The 22,229-nt window shown below is 40.5% G+C and overlaps 1 long non-coding RNA gene across 4 annotated transcripts in view; it reads left to right on the top strand.

Annotated features, from left to right (window-relative positions):
* Positions 1-22,229, top strand: part of LOC108395971 (uncharacterized) — a 29,904-nt gene that overhangs the window by 314 nt on the left and 7,361 nt on the right. The window contains exons 2-4 of one of the 4 annotated variants that reach the window (XR_012126123.1): positions 2,577-2,708; positions 16,120-18,798; positions 19,215-21,812. This is a non-coding gene — a long non-coding RNA (uncharacterized lncRNA). Of the gene's footprint in view, positions 1-2,576; positions 2,709-16,119; positions 21,813-22,229 lie in introns of all 4 variants that reach the window. The other 3 variants (XR_005057922.2, XR_005057920.2, XR_005057926.2) reach the window with 3 other exon arrangements.

Here is a 22,229-nt window from a genome sequence, read left to right as displayed (position 1 = left end):
TCTCTTATCACAATTGGCGACGCCATACCCTGGACTTTGCTGTAAGGAACACCTGAAAACCCCAGGGGGTGGAAGGGACAGTGCAATTTTCTTTTTTTCTTTATCAGTTACCTGCCTTACCTCAGAAAAAAATTAATTTAAAAGGATTTAATTTAGCCAGCTCTGCAGCCATAATGTTCCTTGTCCAGTTTTGCGATGTAAGGTCTCTGAGGGTTCTGCAGTAGTGTGGCACCCAAGAATGCACAAATTAAACCCAGCCAGGTTCAAGATTAGGTTAATCTGCACGGAGAGGCTGAGCCGCTATTCTGATGGTTGCATCTAGCCACCAGACTCAGCTTCTAGCTTTAGTTTCCAAATATTTAGTGATGCTTCAGGTTTGATATTCTCTTTTAGGAAGTCTTCTGGTTTGTTAGTGGCCCTGTTTCTTCTCTGCCCTTATAAATGATTGATTTTTCAAGGTTTTTTTTTTTTTTTGGAGTCAATGGTATCTTTAGGCCAGAGGGAGTGTGGGCACGTACAGTTTGTCAATTTGATCCCAACTCTGTTTACCATAAATTATAGCACTGACTTCCAGCTCTCCTGAAAGGATTGTCTGTCTACACAATTCCCAGGCCTAATTCTGACCACCCTACAATGGGCAATAGTATCTGCTTAGCTGTCACAACTTAAGTTTCAGCAACTATTAGCCCATAAAACAAGAGCAAAACCAGTGGCTTTGGCTTTTGTGTGGAGCTCACATTCCCTGGTTCCTAGAACTGGGGACTTGGTTGTTGGAGTCTGGTGTACTGGAACTGTAACATAAATAGACATTCCTGATGATATTTGATTAAACCAGGCAAAGATTTTGATCATGTTTTTTCTCTTTCAGCTTCTCATAGAGGGGCAATCTTTACCCCAACCAGTCCCTTTTAATTGGGTCACACCATCCCAAAGGGCATCTGGGCACTTTGCTACCACCTTTGTTTGGTAGTAACTTGAGTTTGTGGTTTTCCACATGTAGGATGGGGATTGGGGTGGGGTGGGGGCTGCTGGTTTTTGAGTTTAGCAAGACCCAGTAACAGTGAAGTTATACAGTTTGTTCCAAGACCCCAAAGCCCTGTCCTTTGAAATTGCCCAAACTTAGAATGGGGTGATCTGATATAAGTCCTTGTCCCCAACAAATAGGCCAACCCTATGTTCTCCCAAACACTCAGAGAACAGCTTATGCAGATCAGGGAGCAGGGGTGAAAACCAGCCTTTTATCTGGTTCACTGAACATTGCTGGACTCTGTTCAGATGACACTGCCTTGCTCTGCAAACTTTTTATGGAAGGCAGGATTGTATTCACCAGCTACCCCAGTGACATAGGCATGGTGCAGCTGTTAACCACAGAGCACAGCATGGAAAAAAACCTCAGGGGGACTCAGTAAGTGGGCCAGAGACACTTTCCAGACTTTCATATAACGACCTCTAGTATTCAGCTGATGGTTTTGTTAAATAACTCATGTTGCTAATGGGGAAAAAAATCTGGCTTAAATGGTGTAGGTAGAGGAATAGTCATAAAAACATGGAATTCCTGTTCACACATTGATCCCAGCCCCCCTAGCTTGCCTGTGGCCTCAGTTTCTGTCCAGTTGCAATAACTACTCAACAGATTATGGTGGCATAAGCCACAACCTGCTATTGATTGTAGCTATTCCTTTTTTATTACTGAATTATTATAATTGTCATTGAGCTAATAATATTTTTCTGAATAATGGAGTAACAGGAGCATCAACTGCTTTCATGGGTTTTGGGGTGGGGATAGGCATTCCTCTGCATGCTCAACAAAGTCTAATAGGGGTTTGAGGGCTGGATTATTTTCTTCCTTGGGAGCTGAAAGAGGTTTGTGCTAAAACTGAAATCTGATCTGTTCATTATGAAATAACCAAGACTGGCTCTGCCAGAGACGTTCGTTTTCAAAACAGATATACCACATGGTAGGGAAAATGAACAAATTATTTTAAATTTAAAAAAATCTTTCTGTGATTGCAACACATTATACCAAAATGACTAAACTAAAAGAAAGGTTATCTCTGAATCCTTTATAGGACAGTCTGCAAAACACAGGCCTCACATGTTCAACAGCCACAGGTTAGGAACCACGGGGACTGTGGTTCTGGACTGACCTTAATTCTTGATAAACAGTAGTCCTTCACTAATTTGGACTCATTGGCAGAAGCTTACCCCTGTGTGTGAAAAGTTGAATTGTAGATTATTCAAAAACTTCAAGTAGTTTTATGCCCATTAGTAATTTAGGCTGCGAATGAACTATATTTCCACACAGAAAATTTTGCTTTTATTCTCAGAAAGCTTTATGTAATTCAAATATAACCTTATAAGCTGCTTTGAACTATTTTATTTTGTAAATTGTATTCATAGCATGTATTGTTTTCCTAGGGCTACTGTCAAAAGCTACCCCATACTGGGTGGCTTGCAACAACAGAAACTTATTCTCCCACAGTTTAGAAGGCTAGAAGCCTGAAATTAGATGTCAGTAGGGCCACACTCCCTCCAGAGGCTCTAAGAACAAAATAATCCTTCCTTGTCTCTTCTAGCTTCTGGTGGTCTCTGACGTTCCCTGGCTTTTTGCAGCACAACTCCACTGGCTACCTCCAGCATTGCATGGTGTCCTCTGTGTGTCTCTGTGTCTTCACATGGACTTCTTATAAGGACGCCAGTTCTTGGAAGTAAGGCCCACTTTAATCTAGTAAGACTTGATCTAAACTTAACATAAACAAAGATCCTATTTCCAAATAAGGTCACATTCTGAGGTTCCAGGTGAATGTGAATGTTGGGGGGACATAGTCAACCACATATATGCAGCTAGCAGAAGGGTTGATTTTTATAGCTCAGCCCAGATCAAGAGTTCATGAACTATTACTAAAATGGCTCAGATCAAGGAAACTGACAAGTTAGTGCTAAAGAGGATGTGGGGACTGCAACTACCCTATCTTGCTAGTGGGAATGGTAGAGCCGCTTTGAAAGTTTCTTATAAAGTGAAATATGTGTATCATGTATGATGGATTTCTACTCCTGGGTGTTTAGACAAGAGAAACAAAGAAGATATCTATTCAAAAATTTATAAGCAAATTTTAATAGCAGCTTTATTCTTATTAAAAACTAGAAACAACCTAAATGTCCCTCAGCTCTGAATGGATAAGCAAATTGTGGCAAATCCAAAAACGCAATACTATTCAGCAATGAGAAGGAATGAAGTGCTAATATGTGCAACAACATGGATGAGTCTCAAAAGAATTTGCTATGTGAAAGAAGCCACACATAAATGGCTATTTAATGTATCATTGCATTTATATGACCTTCTAGAAAAGGCAAAATGATGGGGACAGAAACCAGATTGGTGAAATCTAGGGATGGGGTAAAGGAAGGAGGGGACTGGCTACAAAGGGGCACAAGGGACCTCTCTCATGTGAGGGAGTTTTGATTGTGATGGTGGTTACAGAGCTGTCTAAGTTTGTTGAAATACAGAGAAGTATACACCTGAAAAAAATATTTAATTTCATGATATGTAAATTATCCCTCAAAAAATAATAGCAACAAAAAATAACCCCTACTCTGGGATCATCTCCCCAAAATTCATGAAGTAAGCCTAGTGGTATTTGCTTGTTGGTGGTCATTTTACTGTGTACAAGAGAACATGTTAATTCCATCTGCAGGATATAAGAATTTGCAAGTGTAGGAATTCCTCACAGCCCCTGTTCTGCTGTTGACTCGGCTTATGAAGTGAAGTTTGGAACCTACAGCATAGAAACAATTACTTTCTAGGCTAAAACCAGATCTCATTTGTTGATTAACTAATTCAGTCTAGGACGTGCTCATGCAGGCAGAAGGGACAGGTGTCTTTTATCTTGTAATTGGCAGCCTATTTTGAAAGACACCTTCTCAGAAGAAGCCAAATACAAAACTGCACACGTCTAAGTGTGAAAACACTTAGACAAAACCACATCCTTCAATTTTTTAAAGAACAGACTCCCTAGAAGCCTCCAAGTCCTTAGTTTAATTTCACCAGGTATTTTGAAAAGTGTTGGTGTAGCCTTGATACTATAATTCCACAAACTTACTGTGCCTTAACATATAGTTCTACTCCCAGATCCCAAAGATATTGTTTTCAACTTTAGAGATTTACATATAACACGTAAATGTAAACATCCTTTGCAACTCTTACACAGCTTGAGGGGACCCTGGGTTCTTTGGCAGATATGACACTATAGGAATAGGTGAAGCAGGTGCCAATTGCTTTCAGGCTTTCTTGGTGCGGAAGGGTGGGGAAAACTGGGAGCCTAAGGAGCCTGCCAGTTATACACCTAAAGCAACAGAGACTCTCTTAGAATCTGTTTACACCTGACTCACCAGGAAGGCCTCCGCCCTTCTCCCTGCAGGTCATATTGCCGGCCACCCCGTGGCCCTGTGAGCTTGTTGCCACTCTACTTCCGCCTCACGTTTCTGCTTCTGCCAGGTGACTTGTAGGCTTATCAGATGTCCACTGTGTTTTTTCCAACAGTGCTTGTTGTTATAATTTAATAACTTGAGGAAAGAATGAATATAACTTCTGACCTAGTCATTCTATTTATTAGAAATTTATGCTGCTAGAGCTGGGGACAAAGCTATGATATGACAATATTCACCAAGGTCTCAGTAAATACTCCCCAGTGAGAAACAACCTAAGTATCTCATAGAAAGAAATGATCAAGAACACTGATATTTTCATATGTTGGCCACTATTCAGCTATTAAAAAGCACATTTTCAAAGAATGTTTGATAAGGGGAAATTCTTATGACAGAAGGTTAAAAGAGAAGAGCAAGATAAAAACTCTCCATATTGAAGGATCCTGATACTTATAGTATTTATATTCCTGGTTCTCAACTACCCCATGCCTAGTTTTCTGTACTCTTTCTTGTTATTTGGGGGCATAGTCCCATAATCAGGTTCCTGTGTAAAATACAATTGTGGCGAGGCTGGCACATGTATGCTGCCTTTACCCTCCCCACCTCATGGCCTCACCACCAGGCCTTCACCACTGTCCACCCACCCCAGCCCTGAGAGCTGTGCCCTCTGCACATGTCTCTGTGTCCTGCACCCCCAGGATGGTGTTTAAAAAAATATGAGCTCTTGGGAAGGCAGGTGAAGAAAAATAGGACAAACTGCCAAAATCTGAAGCAGAGAATATCTTTTGGAGATTGCCTTGATTTAGGTATATAATCCCTTCTCTAGTAGAGGGACAGGCAAAATAAAATCAAGCAGTCTCTCCCCCCATTTCTGTAAATTTAGTTCAGTACTAGAGACTCAAGTCACCCCTGAAAGTCCTTCTAGAACTCAGGCTCCATACTATGCTCTTTATGTGCTCTTCTTTCTCCCTCATATGATACACTTTATGCTGCTATGTATTCTCTGAAGAACAGTTTGCCAGCTCCCGTGATGAAGGGTATTTCATGACATTTAATTTCCTCTCTGGGACCTTAGCATTTATCAGGTAGAACATCCAGCGATGTGTTTTACAACCTAGAGCTGGCCATAGAAATCACTACTTATTATAATTTATGTTAGGTGGATCATCTGGCATGCTAGGCAGTGGCTGTGTGACTTTGTTGGGAGTACTGTTTATACTCAAATGATGAATTATCTTCCTCTATATAAAAATGGGCAGAAAACAAAATAAGCAGGACCAACCTTATCAGGAGTCTCATATCTTCTGTTCATCTATTCATAATTTTCCTGAGAAATTTCAAGGAGGTACACATCAGATACACTATCTAATGTTTATCACATCAGTTAGAAAGGGAAGGGATCTATGACTGGAGGAAGGTAGAAATGAAATCAGAAGGTAAGTAATGCTCACATAAAATGAGATGCATTAGGTAGTGCAGTCACTGGCTCAATAAGAAATAGGAAAACCTGTGGGTATTTTTTGGCAAGGAGTAAGTAAAGAGGCTGGGAAAGATGACTGTGGGTATTTGAACTGAACATGATGTGGGGAGAAATGGATTGCTACTATATTTTCCCAACTACTTCAGCTCTTGGGCAGTTTGTAAACATGTCTGTTCTAAAAAAAAGTACAACTGTGGCATTAGCTCCTGAAGGGGCCATGGGGAGCCCAAGGTGACCTGGATGGGGTCCACCACATTCCCTCCCTAGTCCTCCACCCTGAGAACTAGGAAACCATAATTTGCTATGGGACTTGACAAAATCTCGCTGGAGGAAGCCACTTATTGATTTAGTGATGATAGAAAGTCTGCATCACACACATAAGCAGTTTCCTCCTGTTTCCTTTTTTCCTTCTAATGATGGCCCAGTGAGGTAGGTATTATTATTATTATTATTCCCCATTTTGTATATGAAGAAAGTGGCCCAGAGATATTAAACACATGACCAGTTTACACAGCTAGGCATTGTCAGAGCTGGGATTTGACCTTAGGAAGTTTGGCTCTAAAGTGTACATTTCTAACTCTATCCTGTCTCTGATGCATTCCATGATACTAATAGCCCAAAGATCATTTTTGAAGCAATTCATTGGCTTGCATTTCCAAGCCACCACTTTGGCATTTCCTTTAAGCCTCTTCACAGTTGAATTTTTTTCCTCTCCTTCATGAAATAGTTAGTTCTCAACTCAGCAATACCATGGGCATGAATTTAGGAATCTCATAGTCCCACTGGACCATGATTACCTTGGGCTATCACTTAGGACAAAATGCTATAAAGAACAAGGTACATTGTCAAGCCATGCCATCTAGTAAAAAGAAAATCAAGAAAAAGTAACCCCAACCCCTTCTACAACATCCCTCACCCTCCCACCACTCCCAACCCTCCATCCTCCAGCCCCACCCCATCCCTCGCCTCCTCATTCTTGGGCAAGTGTGGTGCTTCCAAAAGCAATAACAACAGATGAAATAGCTGATGTGGGAAATCTAGTCTGGACTCTTCTCTGTGTACCTGCTTGGCTACCTCCACCAAATTTTTAAAGATCAGACTTCACCAGCACCTTCCTCCAGGGGGCCTCCTCCTCCCTCAGCCCTGCCTGCTTCTGTGCCTCTGGTCTGAGCCCCCAGAGCGCCCTGCAAACCCCAGCCATTGCTTGCATTTAGCATTGTCAGTTCAGGTGCCAGGTGGCCAAGACTGGACTTGATGAATCATGCATGTCCAATAACTGCTCAATAAAAGTTTAGTGAGAGACCGAGTGAGTGAACAAGGGAGTATGGAGAGTGTTGAGTGATGCAGAGTTCGGTTACCTGGTTGGGCTCTAAACTTTGGTGTCTTGAGAACAAGGACTACGCTTCATTCATGGCATCAGGCCTGACACATTAGTCCTGCTTAGTGTTCTGAATTCACTGTTCTTTAACACTTTATGATGAAACTGTTTAGCAAGTTAAACAAGGCTTATGTACGAAGAGTTTGCCATATCTGGCAGCCACATATTCACAACAGTTTTTCTACCAATCCATTTTATTTTTAGTGGAAATATCTGGGGTGTTTGCAAGATAACAGATTGGCATGTTTAACAGAATGAATATAGCAAAGAACAACTTATATTTGGATAATAATAAAATGGCCCAGCTGATCCTGTATAGAGTCCATTTGGGGAAGAATTGAGAGGGAAAACTCTTAACAGCAGCCAGGCTAAGGAGTTTGCATCCTTTTTCCTAAGGGCAAACGGAAACCATAGAAGGTCTTTGAGTTATAAATAACAAGAATGCGTATTTCCTGTATGAGAGATTTTTTAAAAGAAGTGTAAATGAGGCTCTTATCTGTTTGAAATATTAAGCCACTGGATTTGAGGTTTTACTGGTAACCACAGCTTAGTTTACCCTAAGTAATGTCTCACTGCCTGGCACTTGTAGGAACTCAATAAATATGAACATACGAATGACATTAGACAACTAGTCATTGCAAAGAAATAAATCCAAGGAATAATGTTACAAGTGTTCTTAGACCAAATGTAGAGAGCAAATAGACAATGTAAGCTCAATTTAACCATCTGAAAGTGAATAGATGAGCCATCTTACTATGTCTCAGGTCATCCCTAGCTTCTTACAAGCACATGCTTGTTAATCCTCACAAGAAATCTTTGTGGTAGCTCTGATCACTTCTTCCTTCTGTAAATGAGAAAATGGACTTTGCAATGTTAAGATCTTGCCCGAAGTCCTGGAGCCAGGAGCCCCAAGGCTGGATCCATCCATGGGTCTGTCGCTTTCCCATGAGTGCGCTGGGCCACCCTCTGTCTTACATCAACAGGAGTTGTTCATATCTTGGCCTCCCCAATGTGTCTGTGGGCTCTCTGAGAGCATGTACCAGGATGTCCCTAACACCCAACACACAGCATTGTTTCAGCTCAGTGTTTCTTACTTGAGTAAATAAAAGACAGTAGAGGAAAATCTTACAGGCTCCAAAGGGGAACATGGAATAAATCACATCCACTTTCCCCACACATGGAGGCCACCATGCTGTCTGCGTGAGAAAGAATGTCCAGGACCTACTCAGATGGCGGAATATTCTACATTTGAAAATAATGTCAGATGTGTGTCCGAATGTCTCAAAATTTAAGGCATCTTTTTAAAATTAGTTCAAATAACCCAAGAGAGAACACACATAAAAAAGATTGAATTTTCTTTCTCAAAGTGAAAAACAAAACAAAACCATGCAGTCCTTTAGGATCGTTCTCCTTCACTTCATTCCAAAGTTGTTTAATAAATTACTTCATCCCAAATAAAGTTTTATAGGTAAATATTGTTTAGTAGAATGCAACATGGAGTTAATACAATTTCCTCTCTCCCAGAGCAAAATACTTCCTAGAATATCAGCCTCTCAGCCCTGGAAGGGGTGCTGAGGGCCTCAAGGCCTGAGAGGCGGCCTGTGGCCCAGTGTCTTTGTCACTCATATTCACTCATTGCTCCTCCTAACAGTCTGTCCGCCCCTTCTTCACCTGGTTAGCGCAAGGAAAGAGCCGGAGGCTTGGCGTTCCATTTGGCGTTAGTCTCGGCTCTGCCGATTACTAGGTGTGTGACATTAGGTAAATGTCCACTTGTCTGGTTGCTTTATCTGTACAATGGGAAAGTTGCCAGGATCTCTCTCTTGCTTTCTTTCTAGTGCTGTCATGAGATTACCTAATAAAGAACGTGTTAGTTATGTTTTAAAAATTAGTACTTGAGCAGAGAGTTGAACTCTCTTGCAGCTGTTGGAAGTGGAGCGTTTTCCAGGCGGCTCTATGAGGGCTTTGTTTAGCTCCGTGTCCCTTTTTGGGCAGTTCTATTTTTGTGTTTGTCCTACCTCCTCCCAGACAGTATCAGCGTTGCTGGGGAAGGCACAGAACCACTCTTGGGAGGGCATTAATCCAAGGAATGTTACACTGTGTGTTCTTTGCTGTCCCTAGCACCCACTGGTTCCCAGGCTAAGGGACATGCAGTTGGTGGCCTTGAGGGAATAAAGAATTAGGAAGCATGTGGCCAAAAGGGTGTGTGGGGAAGCAGGGAGGGGCAGTCTGATGGCCACGCTGTGAGGGTTTGGTCATGTGGTAGTTTCTGAGCCAGTTGTATGCACATGTCCCTTTAGACTTTATTTTTTAGCCCATGCTGTCTGAGTAACTTTTCTCTATCACTAACTTGGTTTCAGACTCAAATGCTCTTGCTTCAGCAGGCCCGGTTTGGCCCTCCTTTGGACCAACTGCATACTCCATTTCTCTTATCCTGTCCCTACCGTCTTGCTCAAATCATTCAGCATGAACTGAGAATCTATTTGATTTTTTAAAAAATGAAATTCTACAACTTCTGTTACTACCTAACTCAACCCTAAATATGACATTCTGTTTGAGTGGGAGGAGTTAGAGCAGGTTAGGAAGTGGCTCATTATCGAGTCTTTGTTTCTGAAAAGATGAGAAAAGAGCTCTGTATGCAGCTGGAATTATGAAAGTTATTTTTCTGATTTTTATATAGACTAGGTTTTCTCAACAGAAGTTAAAAGGTGTCCTTACAACATTGCTCCGCTCTCATTATTAGGACTTTCTAGGTCCTAAAAGAATTCTCTACATTATGATTTCTTAGGAAATATGCAGAAAGGTCTTTCTTTTCTGGAAGATGATAGAAGGTGTTTGCATTCATGCATATGCATGCACCGGGCAAAGTCTGTCATGTATTGTCTAGCCAGGCCTCGGAATGGACTCACCTCTCCCCAAGATAAAGGTCTTTCTTCCCAATAGAACATTCGTTGTTACAATCCTCAACTGGGAACTGAGAGAGCCATTTCTTCTCTGGTTACCAGGAAACTTTGAACAAAATTTCTTCTTATTTGCACATCCTGGATTTCAGAATCACCATTCATGGGAGAAAGCAAAAAAGAAGAGAACATTGTGAAAAATTGTGTCACAGGGATTAACTGCCCCTTCTTGGGAAAGGTTTACTGGCTCTTGTTTCTCTCAACCCTGTCTGGGGACTGGCAATCCAAATGAAGTCTAGGTATTATTTTCATTCTGAGGGTTGTGACCCATTAGCAAGCCCTGAAATCAATTCAGCGTGGCTCACTTTGGCCCCAGGACTTCTCTGGACTGACATCCCAGAGTCAAAGCTGAGATTCCGAACACCCAGCCCAGACTGAGATGCAGGCTTCCATTTGGTTAGACATCCCAATTTCTATAGGTATATTGAGACTGTTGTTCAACCTGGGATTTGTGTTTCATTCATTGGTTATCAAATTCATTTAGTGGTTGGCAAGACTACATCTTAAAAAAGAAAACTTTGTTTCTGTTTATATGCCATGCCCCGAACACACATATGTATTTGTGTATTGAGTCTTAATGTAAAATGTATTTTCAATTATGTATCCCAATAGAAACAGATTTAGAAAACATGGTGGGACAGGGAAGAAAATACATTAGCCATCCTTACGAGCAGCCGTCTACGCCAATGCTGCTCTTCAAGCCTGCTTTCAAATATACAATCTTCTCTTTTATAGGCTGGGGCTGGGGGCTGGGGTTCAGGTTACAGGCCTAGTTTTTCTATTTTGTAAGTAAATCCCATGAGGCATGTGCCTGGGACCTTGCTTTAGGATGTGGGGGGGGTACTTCCCTCCTGTTGTTCTCAGAGTGGGGGCTTCAGATGGGTTTTGAGACAAGTGGAAACTAGGTACTATGCCTGGCACCAGGGACACAAAGGAAACACGACTCCCCATACAGCTACTGGGTGGAGCAATTCTCCAATTTTCCAAAAAGTGCTTTCTCCACAGTGGGAAGAACCACTCTTTGAGAACAAGTGGGAGCAGGAACCCCCAGAGTGGCCTTTGGGAACCTGAAAATGAAAATGTCAGATAAGAGCAAGCCACCATTCATGACCCCTCACCTACAACTGTCCTCACGGACCAGACCAGAATCTGGAACGTAATGGATCCTGTTTAAGGAAACGATTTCATTCGTAGACTGGTAGACACATTCACTGTCAGCTCCTCAAAAGAACACCAGAAAAACCTACTGATCAAGCAAAGCTATGTTTATTAGGCTCACTGCAGTGAAGGAGAGCTCCACTTTCACAACGTCTTATCCTGTCCCATAAGGGAGGTCATGAGAAGTTATTTGTAAGACTTTGTTGTTTGGGGTCAAGTGGTTTAAGGCAGGTCTTTAAAGGCAGAGAACTGATTGGACAAAGTTTGTGGCATCATACATTTTGGATTTGTTGATACAACAAAGCTTGAGTCTAGAAAAATAAACTGCTGTTTGATCAATGAGCCATTTGCCCAGGTGAGTGCTGTGTTGTCTCAACAGGAGAATCGCTTCTGCTTTTAAGCAAATTCTGTCAGGACAAATGTGTTTGCAGGAATTTCCTGACACAGATCAAGTTACGTACTGGTTAACCATCTCATTTTCCTAGGCAAGAATTTTCTGGAATAAATAGTTAATTCATGTTGACTCATGAATGAAAAGGTTTACGTATCTTGGTCATTGAGAAGTTGTTGAAATGCCATGGTCTCTAGACAGAAAAAGGTTTACAATTTTTAAATAATTTTTAAATTTCTATCCTGTTTAGTGTTTCTAGAAAGAGTTAGAACCATTAATGATGACTCCATGAGATACCACTATTGTATTTAAAAACTGGCTGGGGACAAAAAAATGCTTGGAGTTGGGATAGGTTTTTGAATTTTATTGGAATTGGTAAATTCTGGAAATTTCCAAGGTAGAGTAAGGCAAGAGAAGAATATTCTAGCGGTTTTCTTTTTTTTACAAATGGTATTTATATTGTAAGTGTTATTCTGCAGATTGCTTATTAGTTAATGTCTTAGAAGATGTGTAAACATACACACAATTATATATAATTCTATATAAATACATAACTAATACATATATGCAGTATGTATTTTGAAAAAGCAGGACTTCAGCCTTAATGCCTGTCAATCCTTTAAAGGTCACCACTGGGGAAACTCCTCCCCTGTACTGGATGACTGTTCTGCTTGCTTTTAGGCAGTGACACTTCCATAGTGACCTTGAGGAGCTAACTCAGCCTCAGTTCTGAAATGCTGGTGATTGGGGGTGTTCACTTGCAAATACATTACTATAGGTGGAAACCAGTGATTTCTACTAAAGTGGGTGGCCATGGTTCCTGTGGTTGTCAATCTAAAGGGTCATTCTCAGATGTCCAAAAGGTCTTCCCCCTTCCAATTCCCTCTGCTCTTCCCCAGTACCTTCCCTCTCTTTCTTCTTTATCTAGACTTTAGATAAGGGGGAAGGCAATCAACCCAACTGATGTGCATTTATTTATTTTTTTTATTTTCCTTTTGTTAAATCCTTTTCCCCCAAATCTTTTAGAGGTAGATCTTGAATTACTTTGTAGAAATAGTATAGCATGATGGGAGACAGTCTGTGTGAGTTAGCTCATAGAATCTGCAACCGGAAGGTTATGGGTATGAATCTAGGCTCTGGTATAAGCCCTTATTAGCTTTGTGATTCTGAGTAAGTTATGTGGTCAATATGTATTTCACATTCTCCATCTGTAAGCTGGAGACAAATATTCGAAGAATGCTGTGAGAAGTAAATAAAAAATGCATGTGTGTGTATGTTGTGGAGTGCGGGGGAATGTTTTTTGCCTGGCATAGTACTTGGAAAAGTATAAACACTCAGAAAAATAATGGTAATCATATTCTGCATATGAAATGTAAACACAGGGTAGTTATTAATTCTTAGAGGGGACTATGTTATCATTTACATTGGAAATACACAAATAATCCAAATGAAATCAATTTTAATGAAGGAATTTAATATTCAAACTGATCAAGTAGCTTGTTATTTAATGAGTGTTTCCTTTGCCCCAGCAGTGTGTCACAGGTAAGAGTCATTTGATTTGGCATCCTGGTTCTCATTTAAACCTTTTATTTTATTTTTTATTTTTATTTTTTTTGAGAGGGCATCTCTCATATTTATTGATCAAATGGTTGTTAACAACAATAAAATTCTGTATAGGGGACTCAATGCACAATCATTAATCAACCCCAAGCCTAATTCTCAACAGTCTCCAATCTTCTGAAGCATAAGGAACAAGTTCTTAAATGGTGAACAAGTTCTTACATAGTGAATAAGTTCTTAGATGGTGAACAGTACAAGGGCAGTCATATCACAGAACTTTCGGTTTTGATCACGCATCATGAACTATAAATAATCAAGTCAGATATGATTACTCATTTGATTTTTATGCTTGATTTATATGTGAATCCCACATTTCTCCCTTATTATTATTATTATTTTTTTAATAAAATGCTGAAGTTTAAACCCTTTATTTTGTTAGGGCAATAATACATATGCAGGAAAACAATTCTATTATAGAATATTACAAAAGGGGATAAAATAAAAAGGTTATGTGAATCAGAAAATCTCTGATAAGATTAATGGCAAATGTGAGCCATTTATATTTAGCTTATCATCTTTGCCCTTATGATCTTCTTAGGTAAACACAAACAGTAGCCATATCCATCAAGAAGTATAAGCTCTAAGTAATGTTATGCTCAACTCTAAGTAGCTTAAATAATGGGATCTGTTATCTCACTTAAAGGCAACCCCAGGAGGTGATTCCAGGCTTGGTTATGTCAGCAGCATAACCATGTCAGAAATCCAACCGCAATCCTTCTTTCTGCTCTGGCGACCTCAGGCTTTTACCTCTTTGCTTGTTAGTGGCTGCCATAGCTCCAGACATTTTATCCTTCCTCCACTTCCACATGGAGTGAGGTAGGCTGAATAATGACTCTCCAAAAGATAACTACATCCTAATCCCTGGAACTTGTGAATGTTATTTTATATGGCAAAAAAAGGACTTTGAGATGTGACTAAATTAGGGATGAAGATGGAGAAATTGTCCTAGATTATCTAAGTAAACCTTGAATGCCATCACAAGTGTCCCTATAAGAGGGGCAGAGGAAGATTTGACATACACAGAAGAAGAGGAGGCAATGTGAATACAAGAGGCAGAAATTAGAGTGATGTGGCCACAAACTAAAGAGCCATTTACATTTAGCTTAGTCATGTTCACCAGATGTTGAAAGCGGCAAGAAACAGGTGCTTCCCCAGGGGATCTGGAGGGAGTGTGGTCATGCAGAGACCTTGCTGTTGACCCAGTGATACTGAGTTTGGGCTTCTGGCCTCCAGATCTATGAGAGAATACATTTCTATTATAAGCCACAAAGTTTGTGGTAATTTGTTACAGCAGCCATTGGAGTCTAAAATAGGGAACAAAAGGGGGTAGTTCTCCACCTAAATTTCCTTTCACAGGAAGAGGAGAAACCCTATCCCAGAAAATGCACTGTAGACTTCCCCTCAGGTTCTATGAATTATGTTCTAGTTTCAAGATACTGGAAAGTATCTGACATTGTTAGCTTCTATAATATAATATGTATATTCCATTATATATGTGTGTATGTATATATATAATATATATATGATATAATTTATGTATATATGTAATATATTTATTTATATATACATATACACACAATAAGCTCTGCAAGCAAGGAAAAAAATATGATGTAAATAGTTGGGAGAAAAGCAACCAATAGCATCTGCTGTAGTAGTTAAGTGACTTCATAGACACTACAGGGAAGATGCAATTGAACCTAGTGTACTGGCCAAATCCCAGAGTCAAGCTGTCGTACCTGAAAAACTGAAGAGTTGACTGCACTCTTCAAGGGAACAGTTTCACCACCATCAGGCATCACACTGTCTTTCTTACCAAGTGAGTCAATGGGTTCCCATGTTCTTCTGTGAAGGAGTGGTAGAGACGTTGCCAAGGACTTCCCCAGCCATGACTTGGCTGGCCTTCCCAAGTAAACACAGAAAAGGAAATCTTTGTTGAGGTAGGTGAGTTTCCTTAGAAACTTGAGCCACAGCATTCTGTCTTCTGACTCTTGGTCCTACCATCCCTGATGCTGTCCACAGGCAATGGAGGTGTGCTATCAGCTTAATACTCTGTTACAGAAGGCTTTTCTGCAATTCCAGCTTTTTGATTCATACACAATAGTCATCTATATGACCTTACAGGTAACTATTCACCAACTGGTTTGGGGCAGGGGAAGGGGACTCTTTCTTCCCCATTCAGGGTTTAGTGCTTGGGTGGCTCTTAGCCTCCCTTTCACACTGACTGAGCCTGCCTGAAGACCTTAGGCCCCAGAATAGCTCAGCTCCTACTACAATGGATGGAGAAACCCTTGCCAGGAGACCTCTACACTTACGGCATTTGTTGGAGTTAAACATACTTCAAATCTGACTGGTAACTCCACTCCCAAGTAAATGTATTTTCTTTTCGCTTCATTAATTTAAAAAAATGTGAAAGGTTTTGGGTTTGGCTCATAGAGCATTATAAAACACAAAATCTTATCATCTGGAAAATGTGTCTTTTGATGCTCTCAAGTAGAACTAAATTTAAAAGGAACCCACAAACACCACTAGATGATATAATGGCTGTTTGCCCAAATCATTTGGATGCAAATGATTTTGCTGACCCACAACTTGGGCCTAGTGGGCTTTTAAATCTATTACTTTAGGGGATTGTAATTCTCCTACTGGGCTGTGAATCTGATTGTTTATTAAAGCTCTGCTGACGTGTTCATTTAATGGTCTTCTCCAACAGAGCCAACACTCTTCAGAGAGAAAGTGCTATAGGGCTCCAGGCTCTTAATGGAAACTGACAATATGACCCAGGGGATGGAGGCCTTAAAGACATCAAGCAGAAGATGGATGAGATGCTCTGCCTGCAGCTCATTTCAAGAACAGTTCAGCAGTCCTGTGTCTGAGTTAACAGCCTATGTCTTTCCTCTGCAGAAAACATTTTTCATTTTGCTTCCATTTACTCACCTTGCAATTTGAATTCCATAGCAGAGGCTCCAGGGCATTAACATACTCCATCACATGGGAGTCATGGTAGGGACTGGAGAAGCTGCCAAGTAAAATAGCTCACGGAGACCAGATGTCCTTGAGAGGGTGACTGAGGTGATCAAATAGTACCAGAAACAGAGAACAACCCAACGAGGTAGATGTAATGGGCTTCCGGTGGGATTGTACCATGGACCAGATGTGATTTTGGAGCCAATAAGTATTTCCCCTTTTTTCTCGATTCCCCCATCCCCTCATAAACCAATTAAGCATGTTCTCTGTCAGAATCATGCCCTCTTTCTGCTTAGACCTATTCTTTTCGACATGGAAATGCACATATCCTGTGCATTTACTTATTTGTATATACATATACACACAATAAAAACCTCTTTAGAGCTCAGTTCTTCAATCTGGTAACTGAAGTTGGGCCACTGTGCTAATGAGAGCCATCATGCTCTAAGCACAGTACTCTTTAATAAAAATATAGCCAGAGCCACATGTATAATTAAAAAATTTCTAGTGACTATATTAAAATAAATTAAAAGAAACAGGCAAATTAATTTTAGAACATATTTTATTTTATTCCAACATATACAAATTATTTTCATTTTAACACATGGCACTGGCCACATTTCAAATGCTCCATAGACACAAGTAGCTAGCTGCCATTGCAGTTCCAGAGTCAGCCTCTTTGTTGTATCATCTCAACTTTAGTAAATCTCATGACAGCATTTTCAGCCAGGTATTGGCATTTCTAGGGAGGGCTGTAGACCAGATATTTTTTAGTAGGTAAATCCTTACTGGGCCCTTCACTTAACACTGGTTGGATGTGAATCTGCATAGCATATTGCCCATTTGATGTTTATATATGTTTTTTATGATCCTAAAATATCACTCTTGGGAATTCCTAGGAAGAGTCAGAATGAAGAGAAATGCCTCATATTAAATATACTCCTGTAGGCAAAGTATAAAATCCATTCTCTAAAAACTTTGGAAATTAAGAGCTGATGTTGTATATGAGTGTCTCAATATACTTTCCTCCTTCCTCTTTTTTTTGTTGTCTCAGAGGTTCTGCCTCTTTTCTGCTCATACCTTTCCTCTTCTCCTTGAGGCCTCTTTGGCATAAAATTAGAATCTTGAACATGTGGAGCTCTTTATGCTATCAGTAATATAATTTTTAAATAAATGCAATAAATTCATAATAAGAATTAGTGGAGCATACTATAAAGTTCACACAATATTCTTAGAATTATACCATCTATAAGAAGTCAGTTAACGTGGAAAAAGACAGAGTATCAAATCTTGGATTGACAGAAGTTGTGATCTTGGTCAAAATTTTTGGCCTAAAATTTAAGATATTTGAGCTCCAGGCTATTGAAATATGTATCTGTTAGGAGAGCTTTTTCACTGTAAATAACAGAACTGCAAATAACAGAATGCCTGACAAGCAATGGCTTAAACATGTAGAGGTTTCTTTTTCTTAGGTGACAGGAAGCCTGAAGGTAAGTGGATATTGCCATTGGTTCTCCTGTTGGACAATGGCATGAGGGACACAAATTCTTTCCATGGGCCCATCCTTAGTGTGTCGGTCTTCAGTGACCCACTTGTTATCTCCTGAATGCAGGGGGCTGCTAGAGTTGCAGACACTGTGTGATTGTTCAAGGAAGGAAGAGGTTCTCATCAGAAAAACAAAAGTTTTCCAAGAACTATGTGCCCTGGGCATACCCCGATTCAGGAGAGGTTGGGAAACTATATTTCTCTTTTTAGCTTCTAGTGGAGGCTGTAAGAGAGAAGAGACTGAGAGTTAAGTTTGTGACCAAACGATGTCACTTTCTAATAGCTGGTATATTAGTGAACATATACTGAGAACTCATAACATGTAAGATAATATACTAAGCTTTTTACAGATATCTTTTCATTTTATCCTTAAAACAACTCTTTGACATGTCTATCGTTATCCCTTCTTTTATGGTTAAAAAAACAAGATTTTAGGTAAATTAATTTTACCCAGATCACATGGGAATTTCCTTGTTGCTCCATCATAAATAACTACCCCTTTTGCCATGGGTCACCTTCCACATAACCTATCATATTTTATCAAGATATTTGTTTACTTCATATTTGTATTTTATTTCATGAAGGCAGAGTGAGACAGGAAGGAGTCAGGGGTAATTTCTTAGTTTCTGGCTTAAGGAATTGGGATAAAGTTGTCTATTTTCTGAGAAAGGAAGAGGAGTTTTTGGCAAATATAATGTAAGTTCTGTCTTGAATATATTTAATAGGTGGTACTTGTCTGTCATCCAAGTTGTTAAGGATAATCGGCGTCCGGAGTGTGGAGAAATCTCTTAGTTAGAACAGACCTGACTTCTAAGACATAGATGATCACAATGAAACCAATGTTACCTTCCTAGACTTCTTCTGTTTAAGAAACAAGAAGGTAAGTAGTTCTTCCGTGAATGCAGAAGAAACGTAGAGATGACTGTTGGGTCAGAGTGGCTTCTTCATTTCCCACCAACACTGTATTAGCTTCTAAGTTGGGTCCCCTGATGATGTGCACTTCCTGATCTTCATGAGCTCATGTGATCAGCCCATTACGTCCTTGAGTGTCTTGGATCTGGTGATTTGGTTCTGATCAATAGGACATGGCAGAAGTGATGGATGTTATTTTCATGGCTTGCTAGCAGACTTTGCTCAAACAATGCACATGTTGGAGAGGCCCATGTGGCAAGGAACTGAGGGTGGCATCTGGCCAACAGATAGCAAGAATCTGAGGCCCTCAGTCCAGCAGCCCCTGTGGAACAGAATTCTGCCAACAACCTGAATGAGCCCGAAAGTAAATCCTTCCCCATTCAGGCTTTCAGAGGAGACACCAGCCCTATCAGCAACCTGATGCAGCCTTGTGAAAGGCCCTAGGTAAAGGACCCAGTTAAGCTGGATTCCTGACACACAAAAATGGAGGTAAGAAGTGTGTGTTGTTTAAACTACTAACTTGGTGGTAATTATTAAACAGAACTAGATAACAAATAAAATCACCTCAAGTCTAGCTGTAGAAGCAGGGGCCAGGTCTGTATAACAGCTGGGGTATATGCATAGCTAATTCCAAAAGCAAAGGAAAGGTAACTTGTCTTTAGTGATTCAAAAATACTGCAGAGAGATTGCTTATATATGGAAATAAATAACTTGGTTAGCCAGTTAAAACTAGAACTGAGAATCAAAGCCTTTGGTTCACAGGAGAAATGAGAAAACCCTGAGAGGGATGCAGCTATATTTTGGCTAGACCCTGAGCAGCAGCAGCTGGCCTATGAACTAGGCTGAGATGTGATTTGGGAGTAGGCTCTGAGCCTCAGGAGACAGATAAACAGTAAACATAGTGATGCAGCAAGAGGCTTTAGACAGGGCTGAGAAACTGAGTAATCATCAAGGGCCAATAAGAATCAAGGGAAGTTGTAGATTTTTCTTTACATCAATCCATAAAAAAATAGGGATGATCTTGTTAAATAAATGACAAAAATTCTAACTGATGATCACAAACATCATTTGTATTCTATGAGTAATTTCCTTTCTTCCCTTTTTTATTTTTTTAGTGTAACCATTGAAAGGATCAAACTCCCCTTCCCTGAGTAATAATAACAATATAATCCTAAATAAAACTGAAAGGGTTGTGTTAGGCACAAAGTAGAGGTTTCTTTAGGGGAGGCTGTTTAAGAATTGATGGGAATAGCTCAGACAAACTCAGGAAGTGCTTCAAAACCCATTCGTATAGAACTCCACTGTGAGGCTCCTGAGAGAACCCGAGATGAATGTCTGGTAACTGGCTTCCAGCTCCCATCAAGCTCCCGAACACAAATAGGAGCAGGTCAAATGTTTATCTTCAGAGGTACAGGAAGGGGAGAAAGGAGGATGAGGAAGGGAGGGAAGGGTCAGTGGGGACACGGCAGGCAACCTGTCTCCAGATGCTGGCAAGGGCAGGTGGGTCCCATGTTCTCAGGATCCCCCTCGCCTAATCTTCCCAAACTGGGCCGATATCTACAAAGAGGTCCCTTGAAACATTGCTGCCATCCTGGGCATCCAGGAGAGCCATGTCCCTACTGGAGAGGACAACCACTTTCAGGTGGTATTGTATCACAGCCAGGCTCTAGGACCCAAGGCTGGCTAGCCCCACACACTCACCCAGTCACTCATCAATCTCAGAATAGGGACTTGAACTTTGCACATTTGCATTTTGGGGTCTCATTTGTTTTGTTATGATTTTCTCCAGTATTTACAACTTGGTTAGCTGCCTCTGGGCCCTGAACAGATCAGATGCAATCCTGTCTGAGCACAGGGGACTGAGCCCCTTTCTTTCTCATATTTCATTCTGTTCCTGGATCTATGATGCAAGGGACCCAATGCCAACTTCCACTGTCCAATTCCAGAAAGAAAGGATGACATGGAGAACTAACAAGGACCTGAGCTCCCCTTGCCTGAGCACCTAACTCCTAGAAAGCAGGACCAGGACCAGAAGCAACACTAGACATTAAACAAGACTGCATGCTCTGCTGGGAACCACTGAACTGGTGACAGACCCAGAGTGGGGCTACAGTAAATCCATGGGCTCAATTGAATGGTAATGCCTGCGCATTCCTGACACTCTTGAAATCTCACACTTTGTGTTACGTCTGCCAGGCTGTTTTGTGTAGAGTGTACCCCCCATGACATTGGCTGGTTTCCTGTGGGAATTAAGTGAGATCACATAATAAGGACGTGTGCCAGCACTGACGGTAATGTATGGGTTAACTGCCACTAAGGCCACCATGCCATCGCTACGGCTCCTCCCACTGGGTGGAGTGCCCTGTCTCCTTTAAGACTATAGGCTTCAGACTCAGACTGCCTCAGCATGAAGCACAGAATTTTGGGCTATTTAACTAATCTAGGCTTCCTCATCTGCAAAATGGAAGAATAAGAATAAGAATTTAATTTATACATTGTCAAGAAGTTTAAATGAGAAAAACATGTGAAGGACAGTACCTGAAACAGACTTTCCGTACATGTTAACTATTATTCCTCCAGTGAATAGACTTGGATGCTAACTTTTATTAGTTTCTTCTCCTTTATGCTATCTTTTCAACACACTGATTTAGCACCATTCCATAGATGGCAATAGTCTAGCTAAAGGCCACAATGAGGTATATTTAGCAATTAGAAATTGTGACAAAACAACAAAAAAGATCATGTACTTCTGTATGCGAGGGGAGATTACTACAGTAAAGATATCATTTGCAAAGCACAGGCTGTTAGAAACTTCTTTCCAACACGATTACCATTTGTGGGAAACCTTGATAGAGGTTTAAAATCTACATTTGCTTGTTTGCTCTCTGGCTTCACCCAGGTACCTGGTGACATAGTTTGCTGCGACACATCTAATAGAAGAACCTCAAGTCCCATGTTCAAGAATTCTGTAATTCTGCAGAGGTGAGAAGCTATGAATAACTATGAAGTAGAATGTTGCTTTCAAGAGGACAAGCCTCTGAGCACTGGGGCAGGCTAAGGGATATCAATATTTTTTGGTCAAGAAGATAGCTATGAAGACAGTCCCTCCAGCTTCTGGCTACACATGGTAAATTACACTCATGGGTTTATTTTTCCTCCCTTCAGAATCTTAGTGGCAAAAAAAGAAAGTTAAAAGCTCATAAGGACATGGAGAATGGGAAAAGAGAACAGCAATTTTACATTTATGCCTATTACTTTATCTTTAGTATTTAGCTTCTCACTCCTTCAGTTGAAAGTGAAGAAACCCCATTTACACTGGATTTAAAAAAAGGGAAGTTTTTTGCATCAGAAAATTCTAGAGGATATTAACTTCAGGTGTTGTTTGATATAGATGTTCAA

This window comes from Manis javanica, chromosome 16, assembly GCF_040802235.1.
Source record: "Manis javanica isolate MJ-LG chromosome 16, MJ_LKY, whole genome shotgun sequence".
NCBI lineage: Eukaryota > Metazoa > Chordata > Mammalia > Pholidota > Manidae > Manis > Manis javanica.
The sequence above is the reverse complement of the archived record's forward strand: the minus strand, read 5'-3'. Positions and strand labels throughout refer to the sequence as shown.